Source organism: Cherax quadricarinatus, chromosome 38 (genome assembly GCF_038502225.1).
Source record: "Cherax quadricarinatus isolate ZL_2023a chromosome 38, ASM3850222v1, whole genome shotgun sequence".
Lineage (NCBI taxonomy): Eukaryota > Metazoa > Arthropoda > Malacostraca > Decapoda > Parastacidae > Cherax > Cherax quadricarinatus.
This window is the reverse complement of record NC_091329.1, coordinates 33,842,661-33,858,985: the sequence shown is the minus strand read 5'-3', so window position 1 is coordinate 33,858,985 and position 16,325 is coordinate 33,842,661.

The following is a 16,325-nucleotide window of genomic DNA, read 5'->3' as shown; positions in this document are numbered from 1 at the left end:
TGCCTATATATAGCCGTCGTGCTCCACTTCTGGTTAGTGTGACTTTGTAAATGGTCCAAGTCGGACCGAAACGTCGTCGTAAGCTCCTCTCTTCTATGTGCCACTTGATAGACTATTCCACTTCCTGAAAACTCTGAAGAAATACTTCCTAACATCCCTTTGGCTCGTCTGAGTCTTCAGCTTCCAGTTGTGACCCCTTGTTTCTGTGTCCCCTCTCTGGAACGTCCTGTCTCTGTCCACCTTATAGTTATCATGTCTCCCCTGACCCTCCTGTCCTCCAGCGTCGTCAGGCTGATTTCATAAGAACATAAGAAAGAAGGAACACTGCAACAGGTCTACTGACCCATGCGGAGCAGGTCCATGTCTCCCCCCGGATTAGCCCAATGACCTCCACCTGGATTAGCCCAATGACACACCCAGTCTGGTCACCTCCACTCAAGGAAGGAGCACGGCACCAGACCCAGCAGCACAAGCTAGTCAGGTCCAACTCACACCCACCCACACCCACTCATGTATTTATCTAACCTATTTTTAAAACTACACAACGTTTTAGCCTCAATAACTGTACTCGGGAGTTTGTTCCACTCATCCACAACTCTATTACCAAACCAGTGCTTTCCTATATCCTTCCTGAATCTGAATTCTTCCAACTTGAAACCATTGCTGCGAGTCCTGTATTGGATGGAAATTTTCAGCACGCTAATTACAATCTCTTTATTTATTCCTGTTTTCCATTTATACACCTCGATCATATCCCCCCTAATTCTACGTCTTTCGAGAGAGTGCAGAATCAGGGTCCACAGTCTATCCTCACAGGGAAGATTTCTGATACATGGGATCATCTTTGTCATCCTCCTCTGTACGTTTTCCAGAGCATCTATATCCATTCTGTAATACGGTGACCAGAACTGAGCAGCATAGTCTAAATCAAGCCTAATCAAGGATATATAGAGTTGAAGAACAACCTGAGGACTTCTATTATTTATACTTCTAGATATGAAGCTGTGGCATGCAAAGAGTACGTAACCTTTATTCGGCGCATGTACACACTCATTTACAGGCTATCTTCCCCAACCAGCGAACCAGGTGACTGAGGGTTGACGATGGGGCCCCGTCGTTCAACCAGTACCCAGGTTCCAGCCAATGAGAAGATGATTTTGGCAATCACAGAGGTTATGTGGGTACCACTCTCCTGTCTGCCCTTGTCATTCCCATTCTAGAGCTTGTTGAAGCATGGTCTGCTATCTTGTGGCTTCTATTCTGCCTTGCTTACCGTGGAGTGCACTAATACCTATCACTGTAGATACCTGGAGTTTACCTGGAGAGAGTTCTGGGGGTCAACGCCCCCGCGGCCCGGTCTGTGACCAGACCTCCTGGTGGATCAGAGCCTGATCAACCAGGCTGTTACTGTTGGCTGCACGCAAACCAACGTACGAGCCACAGCCCGGCTGGTGTATATAGTGTACATATTGCTGTTCTAAATTGGTGAAGGATAATATAAGTCAAAACTTTTCTGCTGTGTTTATTTTGCTCCCATTACACCCAGGATAACAGGTCATGTGGACTCCTGGGTTGTAATAATTTAACACACATACATGTTACAATAATAAATTATAATTAGCATCTTTCTAAAATAATAAATAATAATAACTCCTGACCCTACACACAGGGTACAACTTTCTCAGACACTACTGTGTCATATATATACACATGCTAAAATAATAAATAAGTAACATCTTCGTACAATAATAAATTATAATCAACTGCATTCTTCCCGTGTCTCACGACACCCTTACGACACTTATTCGTGTAATGACGCTCCATCTCAACCGTGTCCCTTGACACCCTTTTCTCTGTGTCACATGACACTCCTGCTCTCCGTGTCACACGAAACCCCTTTTCTCTGCGTAATGACGCTCCTTCTCAGTGTTCCACTACGGTCCTATATCTTATTTCAGTGTTACACTCCGTCATACTTCCTTCAGTGTCACACTACGGTCCCAGCCCAGTTCAGTGTCACACTCCAACCTTTTCTTCATACAGTGTCACACTACAACAGCATCAGATGACTGCGGTGAGTCCGCAGACATAACCTGTCCTGTAAATACTCTCTAAGGCCAGTAGAAGTACACCGTAAGATGTTCTGGTGAGCGCTGTCTACCGCCTCCAAGACCAGTTGACAAATACTGTTTGCAGAACACACCATACTGCGAGTTCACTGAATGTGGCCGTCAAGTAACTGAGGCCACCAGACTCAGTGAGCTGCGGTAAGCGCTTCTTCTAAAGCCAGTAGAAGCCAGTAGATATACCATAAGATGGTCGGACGAATACTCTCTACTGCCAGTAGATGTGTTTAGACCTCAAATATTGAATATAGCTCATAATACTTCAATAGGAGGTCACTTAGAAATTACTAAAACCTTGTATAGAATCGCAAAAGAATTTTATTGGCCAAAATTAAAGCAGGATGTGAAGAATCATATCAGGTGTTGCCGAAAATGTCAGCAAGTAGGGAAACCTGGACATTCCATTAAACCTGCACCTCTCCAACCTATACCTGCTGATGGAGAACCTTTTACAGATTTAATTATAGATTGTGTAGGTCCACTACCTAGGTCAAAGTCGGGAAATCAGTATTTATTTACGATTATGGATAGAGTAACCAGATATCCTGAAGCAATTCCCATGCGCAGTATTAATACTAAAGCTATTCTCAGAGCTTTAACCAAATTTATTTCTTGTTTTGGCATTCCTATAACTATTCAAAGTGATCAAGATACTAACTACACTGCCAAGCATTTAGGGAAGCATTAACTAGGTTAGGGATAATCCACAACTTATCCACTGCCTATCATCCTCAGTCCCAAGGCGCCTTGGAAAGATTCCATCAGACGTTAAAAACCATGATGAGAACTTTTTGCATGCATTTTCCTTCAGACTGGGATGAATCACTGCCTTTGTTGCTGTTCTCAGTACGAGAAACGGTGCAAGAGTCTACAGGGTATAGTCCGTTTGAGCTGATCTTCGGGTGCTCAAAGAAGGATGTATGGGAGAAGACGTTAGCTCAACACTCTACAGCCCATCTTCAAGGTTGCAGGTGGCACGTCAGTTAGCCACGGCTAACCTAAAGACCGCTCAAAATAAGATGAAACAGAGGTATGACAGAAATGCACAATTCCGCTCCTTCCATCCAGGAGACAAGGTGTTGGTGCAGGACCCTATACCTGGCCACACCTTGAAAGCTAGATTTACGGGACCTATGTAAATTGTAAGTAGATTATCTGATGTTGATTATGTGGTAGCTCCTATTGATAAGACCTCAAAAACTAAAACTTACCACATTAATCAATTAAAATCTTTTCATACACCAGATAAAGTCCCAGTAATGACTCTGTCCTCTACCTCTGAGGACGACTCTGATTCTTTGCACTCTATTTCTGAAATTAATGTTAAACTTTCAAATGCTGTCCTCCTCAAGGATCCTAGCCCTTTAATGGAGGGATTATCTGAAACGCAAGCAACAAGTTTAACTGAGCTTCTACAGTCATACCCTAATATTTTTTCGGATGTGCCGAAAAAAATGTACGTTGGGTTATGATGTAGATGTGGGAAACTCTAAACCTATTAAACTCTCCCCCTACAGAGCTAATCCTGAAAAGCAGAGGCTACTTCAGCAGGAAGTAGAATTTCTGTTAGAGCATGGTTTAGTGGAGGAGTCATCTAGTCCATGGGCTTCACCGTGCATCCTTGTGAAGAAGGCTGATGGAGGGTTTCGTATGTGTACAGACTAACGTAAGGGAAATGAGGTCACAATCACAGATGCTTACCCTCTTCCTCGTCTGGATGACGTAATCGACTTTATGGGTAAGGCTACTTTTGTGTCCAAGTTAGATCTCCTTAAAGGTTACTATCAGGTACCTTTGACAGATAAGGCGAAGGAAATCTCTGCGCTCGTAATTCCAGGAGGTCATCAATATACAGTTACCCCCTTCGGAATGAAAAACTCCCCCTCTTCATTCCAGAAACTTATCCATCAGGCTATTAAAGGACTTGAAGGCACGGCAGCATACCTAGATGATATTGTTGTGGTGTCTGATACTTGGGATCAACACCTATTTAGACTTACGGCTCTTTTTGAGATCTTTCAGAGTTCCCATTTAACTGTTAATTTATCTAAGTCTTCCTTTGGCCAGGCCACTGTTACTTTTCTAGGCCATGAAGTAGGTAGTGGTAAAGTTGCTCCAAAACTTGCTAAGTTCTTGCTATTAAAGATTATCCAGTTCCTCATGATAGGAAATCTTTTCAACGTTTCCTAGGCATGATAGGATTTTACAGAAGATACTGTCACAAAGTTCCCTTTAATTGGACCGCAGATTGTAAAACTTCTTTTGACAAAGCAAAAAGATTATTGTGCACTGCACCCATTCTCTTGTCTCCAGACTTCTTCAAACCATTTTCATTACAGGTTGATGCTTGTGAGTCTGGGGTTGGGGCAGTACTATTGCAAAACGGGAACGAGGAGTTGCAGCCTGTAGCCTTCTTTTCGGCCAAGTTCCAGCCACATCAAAGGGCTTACTCTACCATTGAAAAAGAAGCCCTCGCGTTGGTACTGGCTTTGGAGCATTTCGATGTTTATGTGGGCCAAACATCGCAGTTGGTCACAGTCTACAGTGATCACAATCCTGTAGTATATCTCCAAACCATGAAGAACCACAACACAAGACTCATGCGCTGGACGCTAAGACTGCAGCCCTATAATATTACTGTTTTACATATTGCCGGCAAAGAAAATATGTTGGCAGACTCATTATCTAGAGTCTAATTATTCTATTTATTTAGGTTAGGATATTAGGTTACTTGTGGTAACCCCTTTTAAGCTCCTTTTTTTTATCCTCTGGTGTGGGGTTTTTTTTTTAGTGAGGGGATGCGGGCTACTGTCCGCCTGTATCTTGGACCTATGCTAGCCCGACTGACTGCTGTCTCACTCTGAGTTTAGGGTTTGGCTTTTGGTCACGAGAAAAGCTGAGCTCTAAGAGTTGGATGGTGGAGAGGAAAGGCGGTCCCATTATTTTGTGCCATGGCGGCACGGTTACCACTTGGAGGTGGCAGCCTAATCCTGAGCCTTCTCGGGGTGGGGGTGAGGTATGCAAAGAGTACGTAACCTTTATTCGGCACATGTACACACCCTCATTTACAGGCTATCTCCCCCCAACCAGGTAACCAGGTGACTGAGAGTTGACGATGGGGCCCGGTCGTTCAACTAGTGACCAGGTTCCAGCCAATAAGAAGATGGTTTTGGCAATCGCAGAGGTTATGTGGGTACCACTCTCCTGTCTGCCCTTGTCATTCCCATTCTAGAGCTGGTTGAAGCACGGTCTGCTATCTTGTGGCTTCTATTTCTGCCTTGCTTACCGTGGAGTGCACTATACTTATCACTGTACATAGTGTACATATTGCTGGTGAAGGATAATATAATTCAAAACTATTCTGCTGTGTTTATTTTGCTCCCTTTACACCCAGGATAACAGGCCATTTGGACTTCTGGGTTGTAATAGTCCCTTATCAGTGCTCCTTCCTTAGTCTCTTCCCAGTGCTACTTCCTTCCTTAGTCTCTTCCCAGTGCTCCTTCCTTAGTCTCTCCCCAGTGCCCCCTCAAGGAAGGTTCCTTGATGTTGGTGAGGGGCTCTTGATTTAGGAAATTGGATCTGTGCTCCAGTTCCCCTAATTAAGCCTGAATGCCTTCCACATCCCCCCCCCAGGCGCTGTATAATCCTCCGGGTTTAGCGCTTCCCCTTGATTATAATAATAATAAATCTCCCCAGTGCTGCTTCCTTAGTCTCTTCCCAGTGCTCCTTCCTTCCTCAGTCTCTCCCCAGTGTTCTTTCCTTCCTCAGTCTCTCCCAAGTCTTCCTTCTTTCCTCAGTATCTTCCCAGTGTTCCTTCCTTCCTCAGTATCTCCCCAGTGTTCCTTCCTTCCTCAGTATCTCCCCAGTTGTATTTCTTTCCTAAGTCTCTCACTAGTGTTCCTTCATTCCTCAGTATCTCCCCAGTGTTCCTTCCTTCCTAAGTATCTACCCGGCGTTCCTTCCATCCTCAGTCTCTCCCCAGTGTTATTTCCTTCCTCAGTATTTTCCCAGTGTTCCTTATTTCTTCATTAACTTCCCAGTGGTCCTTCCTTCCTCAGTATTTTCCCAGTGTTCCTTCCTTCCTCAGTCTCTCCCCTGTGTTCCTTCCTTCCTCTGTGTCTCCCAAGTTCTCCTTCCTCAGTATCTCCCCAGTGGTCTTTCCTTCCTTAGTCTCTCCCCAGTGTTCCTTCCTTAGTCTCGCCCCAGTGTTCCTTCCATTGTCTCCCAGCAGTGCTCCTTCCTTCCTTCCTTAGTGTCCCCCCAGTGCTCCTTTCTTCCTTAGTCTCTCCCTAGGCCTCTTTCCTTCCTTAGTTTCTTCCAAGTTCTCCTTTCTTAGTCTCTCCCCAGTGCTCCTTCCTTATATAGTCTCTCCCTAGTGCTCCTTAGTTTTTTCCCAGTGCTCCTTCCTTTGTCTCTCCGCAGTGCTCCTTCCTTCCTTACTCTCTTCCCAGTGCTCCTTACTTAATCTCTCCCCAGTGCTCCTTCCTTATTCTCTTCCCAGTATTCCTTCTTTCCTTAGTCCCTCCCCAGTGCTCCTTCCTTAGTATGTCCAAAGTGCTCCTTCCTTATTCTCTCCCCAGTGCTCCTTCCTTCCTAAGTCTCTCCCCAGAGCTCCTTCCTTATTCTCTCCCCAGTGCTCCTTTCTTCCTTAGTCCCTCCCCAGAGCTCCTTCCTTACTTAGTCTCTTCCAAGCGCACCTTCCTTAGTCCCTCCATAGCGCTCCTTCCTTCCTTAGTCTCTTCCCAGTGCTCCTTCCTTCCTTAGTCTCTCCCCAGTGTTCCTTCCTTCCTTAGTCTCTCCCCAGTGCTCCTTCCTTATTCTCTCCCAAGTTCTCCTTCCTTCCTTAACCTCTCCCAAGTGCACCTTTCTTCCTCAATTTCTCCCAAGTGCTCTTTCCTTCCTTAGTCTCTTCCCAGCGCTCCTTTCTTCATTAGTCTCTTCCCAGTGCTCCTTCCTTCCTTAGTCTCTCCACAGTGCTCCTTCTTTATTCTAACCCCAGTGATCTTTCCTCCCTTATTCTCTCCCCAGTGCTCCTTTTTTAGTCTCTTCCCAGTGCTCCTTCCTTCCTTAGTCACTAAAAAGTACTGCTTTCGTCCTTAGTCTCTCTCCAGTGCTCCTTCCCTAGTCTCTCAAAAGTGCTTCTTCCTTATTCTCTCCCCAGTACTCCTTCCTTAGTCTCTCTCCAGTGCTCCTTCCTTAGTCTCTTCCCAGTTCTCCTTCCTTATTCTCTCCCCAGTGCTCCTTCCTTCCTTAGTCTCTCCCCAGTGCTCCTTCCTTAGTCTCTCCCCAGAGCTCCTCCCTTCCTTAGTCACTCCACAGTGCTGCTTTCTTCCTTAGTCTCTCCACAGTGCTCCTTCCTTCCTTAGTCTCTTCCCAGTGTTCCTTCCTTAGTCTCTCCCCAGTGCTCCTTCCTTCCTTAGTCTCACCCTAGTGCTCCTTAGCCTTCTCACAGTGCTACTTCTTTAGTCTCTCCCCAGTGCTCCTTCCTTAGTCTCTTCCCAGTTCTCCTTCCTTATTCTCTCCCCAGTGCTCCATCCTTCCTTATTTTCTCCCCAGTGCTACTTCCTTAGTCTCTCCTCAGTGCTCCTTCCTTAGTCTCTTCCCAGTTCACCTTCCTTATTCTCTTCCCAGTGCTCCTTCCTTCCTAAGTCTTTATTCAGTCCTCCTTCCTTAGTCTCTCCCCAGTGCTCCTTCCTTGTTATCCCCCCAGTGCTCCATTCTTATTCTCTTCCCAGTGCTCCTTCCTTCCTTTGTCTCTCCCCAGTGCTCCTTCCTTCCTTAGTCTCTCCCCAGTGTTCCATCCTTAGTCTCTCCCCGGTGCTCCTTCCTTCCTTATTCTCTTCCCAGTGCTCCTTCCTTCCTTAGTCTCTCCCCAGTGCTACTTCCTTCCTTAGTCTCTCCCCAGTGCTCCTTCCTTATTCTCTCCCCAGTGCTCCATTCTTATTCTCTTCCCAGTGCTCCTTCCTTCCTTTGTCTCTCCCCAGTGCTCCTTCCTTCCTTAGTCTCTCTCCAGTGTTCCATCCTTAGTCTCTCCCCGGTGCTCCTTCCTTCCTTATTCTCTTCCCAGTGCTCCTTCCTTCCTTTGTCTCTCCCCAGTGGTCCTTCCTTCCTTAGTCTCTTCCCAGTGCTCCTTTCTTCCTTAGTCTGTTCCCAGTGCTACTTCCTTTCTTAGTCTCTCCCCAGTGCTCCTTCTTTATTCTCCCCAGTGCTCCTTCCTTCCTTATTCTCTCCCCAGTGCTCCTTCCTTAGTCTCTTCCCAGTGCTCCTTCCTTCCTTAGTCTCTAAAAAGTGCTCCTTTCGTCCATAGTCTCTCCCCTGGAGTTTACCTGGAGAGAATTCCGGGGGTCAACGCCCCCGCGGCCCGGTCTGTGACCAGGCCTCCTGGTGGATCAGCCCCTGATCAACCAGGCTGTTGCTGCTGGCTGCACGCAATCCAACGTACGAGCCACAGCCCGGCTGATCAAGAACTGACTTTAGGTGCTTGTCCAGTGCCAGCTTGAAGACTGCCAGGGGTCTGTTGGTAATCCCCCTTATGTGTGCTGGGAGGCAGTTGAACAGTCTCGGGCCCCTGACACTTATTGTATGGTCGCTTAACGTGCTAATGACACCCCTGCTTTTCATTGGGGGGATGGTGCATCGTCTGCCAAGTCTTTTGCTTTCGTATTGAGTGATTTTCGTGTGCAAGTTCGGTACTAGTCCCTCTAGGATTTTCCAGGTGTATATAATCATGTATCTCTCCCTCCTGCGTTCCAGGGAATACAGGTTTAGAAACCTCAAGCGCTCCCAGTAATTGAGGTGCTCCTTCCTTATTCTCTCCCCAGTGCTCCTTCCATTATTATTCTCTCCCCAATGCTCCTTCCTTAATCTCTCCCCAGTGCTCCTCCTTTAGTCTCTCCCCAGTGCTCCTTCCTTATTCTCTCCCCAGTGCTCCTTCCTTATTCTCTCCCCAGTGGTCCTTCCTTATTCTCTCCCCAGTGCTCCTTAGTTATTCTCTCCCCAGTGCTCCTTATTTTCTCCCCAGTGCTCCTTCCTTAGTCTCTCTCCAGTGTTCCTTATTCTCTCCCCAGTGCTCCTTCCTTATTCTCTCCCCAGTGCTCCTTCCTTCCTTAGTCTCTCCCCAGTGCTAATTCCTTAGTCTCTCCCCACTGCTCCTTCCTTCCGTAGTCTCTCCCTAGTGCTCCTTCCTTAGCCTCTTCCCCGTGCTACTTTCTTCCTTAGTCTCTCCCCAGTGCTCCTTAGTCTCTTCCCAGTGCTTCTTCCGTACTCTCTCCCCAGTGATCCTTCCTTCCTTAGTCTCTCCAGAGTGCTCATTCCTTATTCTCTTCCCAGTGCTCCTTCCATTTTCTCTCCACAGTGCTCCTCCCTCCTTAGTCTCTCCCCAGTGCTCCTTCCTTAGTCTCTCCCCAGTGCTCCTTCCTTCCTCAGTCTATCCCCAGTGGTCCTTCCTTAGTCTATCCCTAGTGGTCCTTCCTTAGTCTCTTCCCAGTGCTCCATCTTCCTTAGTCTCTCCCCAGTGCTCTTTCCTTCCTGAGTCTCTTCAGAGTGCTCCTTCCTTAGTCTCTTCCCAGTGCTCCTTGCTCATTCTCTCTCCATTGCTCCTTCCTTAGTCTATTCACAGTGCTCCTTCCTTAGTCTCTTCCAAGTGCTCCTTCCTTAGTGTCTTCCCAGTGCTCTTTCCTTAGTCTTTTCCCAGTGTTCCTTCCTTAGTCTCTTCCCAGTGCTTCCTTCCTTAGTCTCTCCCCAATGCTCCTTCCTTCCTTAGTCTCTCCCCAGTGCTCCTTCCTTAGTCTTTTCCCAGTGCTTCTTTCTTAGTCTCTCCCCAGTGCTCCTTACTTATTCTCTCCACAGTGCTCCTTCCTTCCTTAGTCTCTCACCAGTGCTCCTTCCTTAGTCTCTCCCCAGTGTTACTTCCTTCCTTAGTCTCTTCCCAGTGCTCCTTCCTTCCTCAGTCTCTCCCCAGTGTTCCTTCCTTCCTCAGTCTCTCCCAAGTCTTCCTTCCTTCCTCAGTATCTTCCCAGTGTTTCTTCCTTCCTCAGTATCTCCCCAGTGTTCCTTCCTTCCTCAGTATCTCCCCAGTTGTATTTCTTTCCTAAGTCTCTCACTAGTGTTCCTTCATTCCTCAGTATCTCCCCAGTGTTCCTTCCTTCCTAAGTATCTACCCGGCGTTCCTTCCATCCTCAGTCTCTCCCCAGTGTTCCTTCCTTCCTCAGTATTTTCCCAGTGTTTCTTATTTCTTCATTAACTTCCCAGTGGTCCTTCCTTCCTCAGTATTTTCCCAGTGTTCCTTCCTTCCTCAGTCTCTCCCCTGTGTTCCTTCCTTCCTCTGTGTCTCCCAAGTTCTCCTTCCTCAGTATCTCCCCAGTGGTCTTTCCTTCCTTAGTCTCGCCCCAGTGTTCCTTCCATTGTCTCCCAGCAGTGCTCCTTCCTTCCTTCCTTAGTGTCCCCCAGTGCTCCTTTCTTCCTTAGTCTCTCCCTAGGGCTCTTTCCTTCCTTAGTTTCTTCCAAGTTCTCCTTTCTTAGTCTCTCCCCAGTGCTCCTTCCTTATATAGTCTCTCCCTAGTGCTCCTTAGTTTTTCCCAGTGCTCCTTCCTTTGTCTCTCCGCAGTGCTCCTTCGTTCCTTAGTCTCTTCCCAGTGCTCCTTCCTTAGTCTCTCCCCAGTGCTCGTTCCTTATTCTCTTCCCAGTGCTCCTTCCTCAGTCTCTTCCCAGTTCTCCTTCCTTATTCATTTCCCAGTGCTCCTTCCATATTCTTTCCACAGTGCTCCTTCCTTCCTTAGTCTCTCCCCAGTGCTCCTTCCTTAGTCTCTTCCCGGTGCTCATTCCTTATTCTCTCACCAGAGCTCCTTCCTTCCTTAGTCTCTTCCCAGTGCTCCTTCCTTATTCTCTCCCCAGTGCTCCTTCATTCCTTTGTCTCTTCCCAGTGCTCCTTCCTTATTCCCTCGCCAGTGCTCCTTCCTTCCTTAGTCTCTCCACAGTGCTCTTTCCTTATTCTCTCCCCAGTGCTCTTTCCTTCCTTAGTCTCTCCCCAGTGGTCTTTCCTTAGTCTCTCCCCAGTGGTCTTTCCTTAGTCTCTTCTCAGTGCTCCTTCCTTCCTTAGTCTCTCCCCAGTGTCCTTCCTTAGTCTCTCCCCAGTGCTCCTTCCTTCCTTTGTCTCTCCCCAGTGTTCCTTCCTTATTCCCTCGCCAGTGCTTCTTCCTTCCTTAGTCTCTCCACAGTGCTCTTTCCTTATTCTCTCCCCAGAGCTTCTTCCTTCATTAGTCTCTTCCCAGTGCTCTTTCCTTGGTCTCTCCCCAGTGCTCCTTCCTTAGTCTCTATCCTGTGCTTATTCCTTCCTTAGTCTCTTCCCCGTGCTCCTTCCTTAGTCTCTCCCCTGTGCTCCTTCCTTCCTTAGTTTCTCCCCTGTGCTCATTCCTTCCTTAGTCTCTCCCCAGTGCTCCTTCCTTATTCTCTCCCCAGTGCTCCTTCCTTCCTTAGTCTCTCCCCAGTGGTCCTTCCTTAGTCTCTTCTCAGTGCTCCTTCCTTCCTTAGTCTCTTCCCAGTGCTTCTTCCTTAGTCTCTTCTCAGTGCTCCTTCCTTAGTCTATTTCCTGTGCTCCTTCCTTAGTGTCTTCCCTGTGCTCCTTCCTTAGTCTCTCCCCAGTGCTCCTTCCTTCCTTAGTCTCTCCCCAGTGCTCCTTCCTTCCTTAGTCTCTTCCCAGTGCTCCTTCCTTCCATAGTCTCTCCCTAGTGTTCCTTCTTTATTTTATCCCCAGTGCTCGTTCCTAATTCTCTCCCCAGTGCTCCTTCCTTAGTCACTCACCAGTGCTCCATTCTTCCTTAGTCTCTCCCCAGTGCTCCTTCCTTCCTTCCTTACTCTCACCCTAGTGCTCCTTCCTTAGTCTTTTCCCAGTGCTCCTTCCTTTGTCTCTCCGCAGTGCTCCTTCCTTAGTATCTCCTAAGTGCTCGTTCCTTATTCTCTTCCCAGTGCTCCATTCTTCCTTAGTCTCTTCCCAGTTCTCCTTCCTTCCTTCCTTACTCTCACCCTAGTGCTCCTTCCTTAGTCTTTTCCCAGTGCTCCTTCCTTAGTCTATCCCCAGTGCTCCTTCCTATTTATCTCCCCAGTGCTCCTTCCTTCCTTAGTCCCTCCCCAGAGCTCCTTCCTTATTCTCTCCCCATTGCTCATTTCTTATTCTCTCCACAGTGCTCCTTTCTTCCTTAGTCTCTCCCCAGAGCTCCTTCCTTCTTTAGTCTCTTCCAAGTGCTCCTTCCTTAGTCTCTCCCCAGTGCTCCTTCCTACCTTAGTCTCTTCCCAGTGCTTCTTCCTTCCTTTGTCTCTCCCCACTGCTCCTTCCTTCCTTAGTCTCTCCCAAGTGGTCCTTGCTTCCTTAGTCTCTTCCCAGTACTCCTTTCTTCCTTGGTCTGTTCCCAGTGCTACTTCCTTTCTTAGTCTCTCCCTAGTGCTCCTTCTTTATTCTCTCCCCAGTGCTCCTTCCTTCTTTATTCTCTCCCCATTGCTCCTTCCTTAGTCTTTTCCCAGTGCTCCTTCCTTCCTTAGTCTCTAAAAAGTGCTCCTTTCGTCCTTAGTCTCTCCCCAGTACTCCTTCCTTCCTAATTCTCTCCCCATTGTTCCTTTCTTATTCTCTCCACAGAGCTCCTTCCTTCCTTAGTGTCTTCCAAGTGCTCCTTCCTTAGTCTCTATCAAGTGCTCCTTCCTTAGTTTCTTCCCAGTGCTCCTTCCTACCTTAGTCTGTTGACAGTGCTTCTTCCTTCCTTTGTCTCTCCCGAGTGCTCCTTCCTTCCTTAGTCTCTCCCAAGTGGTCCTTTCTTCCTTAGTCTGTTCCCAGTGCTACTTCCTTTCTTAGTCTCTCCCCAGTGCTCCTTCCTTATTCTCTCCCCAGTGCTCCTTCCTTCCTTATTCTCTCCCCAGTGCTCCTTCCTTAGTCTCTCCCCTGTGCTCCTTCCTTATTCTCTGCCCAGTGCTCCTTCCTTAGTCTATCCCCATTGCTCTTTCCTTCCTTTGTCTCTCCCCAGTGCTCTTTCGTTAGTCCCTTCTCCGTGCTCCTTTCTTCCTTAGTCTCTTCCCAGTGCTCCTCCCTTCCTTAGTCTCTCCCCAGTCCTCCTTCCTTAGTCTCTACCCAGTGCTTCTTCCTTAGTCTCTCCCCAGTATTCCTTCCTTAGTCTCTCCACAGTGCTCATTCCTTATTCTCTCCCCAGTGTTCCATCCTTCCTTAGTCTCTTTCACAGTGCTCCTTCCATATTCTCTCCCTAGTGCTTCTTCCTTTCTCAGTCATTCCCCAGTGCTCCTTCCTTCCTTAGTCTCTTCCCAGTGCTCCTTCCATATTCTTTCCACAGTGCTCCTTCCTTCCTTAGTCTCTCCCCAGTGCTCCTTCCTTAGTCTCTCCCCAGTTCTCCTTCCTTAGTCTCTCCCCATGGCTCCTTCCTGAGTCTCTTCCCAGTGCTCCTTCCTTAGTCTCTCCCCAGTGCTCCTTCCTTCCTTAGTCTCTTTCCAGTGCTCCTTCCTTAGTCTCTTCCCAGTGCTCCTTGCTTAGCCTCTTCCCAGTGCTCCTTTCTTAGTCTCTTCCCAGTGCTTCTTCCTTAGTCTCTTCCAAGTGCTCCTTCTTTATTCTCTATCCAGTGCTCCTTCCTTCCTTAGTCTTTTCTCAGTGCTCCTTTCTTTTTCAGTCTGTTCACAGTGCTCCTTCCTTAGTCTCTTCCCAGTGCTCCTTCCATAGTCTTTTCCCAGTTTCCCAGTGCTTCTTAGTCTCTTCCCAGTGCTCCTTCTTTAGTCTCTTCGCAGTGCTCCTTCCTTAATCTTTTCCCAGTGCTCCTTCCTTAGTCTCTCCCTAGTGCGCGTTCCAACCTTAGTCTCTCCCCAGTGCTCCTTCCTTAGTCTTTTCCCAGTGCTCCTTCCTAATCTCTTCCCAGTGCTCCTTCCTTAGTCTCTCCCCAGTGCTCCTTCCTTAGTCTTTTCCCAGTGCTCCTTCCTAATCTCTCCCCAGTGCTCCTTCCTTATTCTCTCCACAGTGCTCCTTCCTTCCTTAGTCTCTCCCCAGTGCTCCTTCCTTATTCTCTCGCCAGTGCACCTTCCTTCCTTAGTCTCTCCCCAGTGCTCCTTCCTTATTCTCTCCCCAGTGTTCCTTCTTTAGTCTCTCCCCAGTGCTCCTTCCTTATTCTCTACACAGTGCTCCTTCCTTCCTTCCTTAGTCTCTCCCCAGTGCTCCTTCCTTCCTCAGTCTCTCCCCAGTGCTCCTTCCTTATTCTCTACACAGTGCTCCTTCCTTATTCTCTACACAGTGCTCCTTCCTTCCTTCCTTAGTCTTTCCCCAGTGCTCCTTCCTTCCTCAGTCTCTCCCCAGTGCTCCTTCCTCACTCTCTCTCCAGTGCTCCTTCCTCAGTCTCTCCCCAGTGCTCCTTCCTTAGTCCCTTCCAAGTGCTCCTTCCTTAGTCTCTCCCCTGTGCTCCTTCCTTCCTTAGTCTCTTCCGAGTGCTCCTTCCTTAATCTCTTCCCAGTGTTCCTTCCTCATTCTCTTCCCTGTGCTCCTTCCTCATTCTCTTCCCTGTGCTCCTTCCTTAGTGTCTTCTCCGTCCTCCTTCCTTAGACTCTCCCATGTGATCCTTCGTTCCTTAGTCTCTTCCCAGTGCTCCTTCCTCAGTATCTCCCCAGTGCTACTTCCTTAGTCTCTTCCCAGTGCTCCTTCCTTCCTTAGTCTCTCCCCAGTGTTTCTTCCTCTTTTAGTCTCTTCCCACTGCTTCTTCCTTAGTCGCTTCCCAGTGCTCCTTCCTTAGTCTCTTCCCAGTGCTCCTTCGTTAGTCTCTTCCCTGTGCTCCTTCCTCAGTCTCTTCCCAGTTCTCCTTGCTTTGTCTCCTCCCAGTGCTCCTTTGTTACAAAAAAACGCGATTCTAAAAGCTTAGAGATCTCCAGGTAATACTAGAAAGGACTGCCCTTCTAGCATCCAGCCTGTTACTGGGTTTTCGTAACAAGTAGTCAGTATCCTTGTCCAATTATCCATTAGTATTCAGTATTATTCAATAGTGCTTCAGGATTACAACTGGTAGGCTACTAACTAGAGAAATTAAAATTTAATAAATTTATTAAGTCTAGAGGTATATTATCAAATTAAATTAAGTTAATCACAGTAATCAAAATAATATTAATCACTTCTCTCGAGTTCAATATTATTGTGCTGAAAGCACATATCACATTTATAATTCTTAAGTACCGTCTGGTACATTAACATTTAATAAGATATTACAAATATGTACAAGTAAGTTTGTGTGTAAGTGTGTAAGTGCTCTAAGTAGTTCACTATGTCTCACGACTCGACTAGACTTAAACAAGTGACTGACAAAGTCCTCACATCAATTAACTTCTTGACCGACTGGCAATCAGAACAGTCTGCTTGAACAACAAAAGAATGCTAAACCCAATAGCCATATAACAAGCGACTGTGACACAATCAGGAACAAGGAGATAATATAACGACACTAAGTAGGGACCATCAGCAGATCCTCCACAAAAGTCACAAAACTCCCATACTACTGAATCTAAGTTCAGCATAACAAAATACCCGACTGTGACAGTACACAGATACCAGTACAAGTTAGATACCAGTACAAGTTAGATACCAGTACAAGTTAGATACCAGTACAAGTTAGGTCAGAAGCTACAGCTCAGGACTTGAGTTACTCAGAGTGTCTAAGCGACACACAACCTCAGTACAACGTCGAAAATCACTAAGTCTATACAATGTTCTGTGAACAGAGTTCTACAGAACTAACAAGGATAATGAGACAGACAATCTGTCCAACCACCAAGTGAGTCTCAAGCAGACTGAATACTTCACGAGAGGTGAGGACACCCTCCCCTCGATCACGTGATAGCCCCGTGGACAGCACAGCTCAGAAGCCGGCAGTATAACGAGCGACAAGCGATAATTACAGTAGTTTGACAATCAAGACTTGAACTGAGCACACATGTTACATCCTACCTAACAAAGGAAGCTACATCAAATAACAATATAAAGCAATACATTTACGATTTAGCTATTATCGCAAATATAAGCAATATAAAATTATATGAAAATATACATATACATAATAATCATTGTAACCCATTCAGGGGTTGCAACTCCTTCCTTTTTCAGTCTGTTCGCAGTGCTCCTTCCTTAGTCTCTTCCCAGTGCTCCTTCCTTAGTCTCTTCCCAGTTTCCCAGTGCTTCTT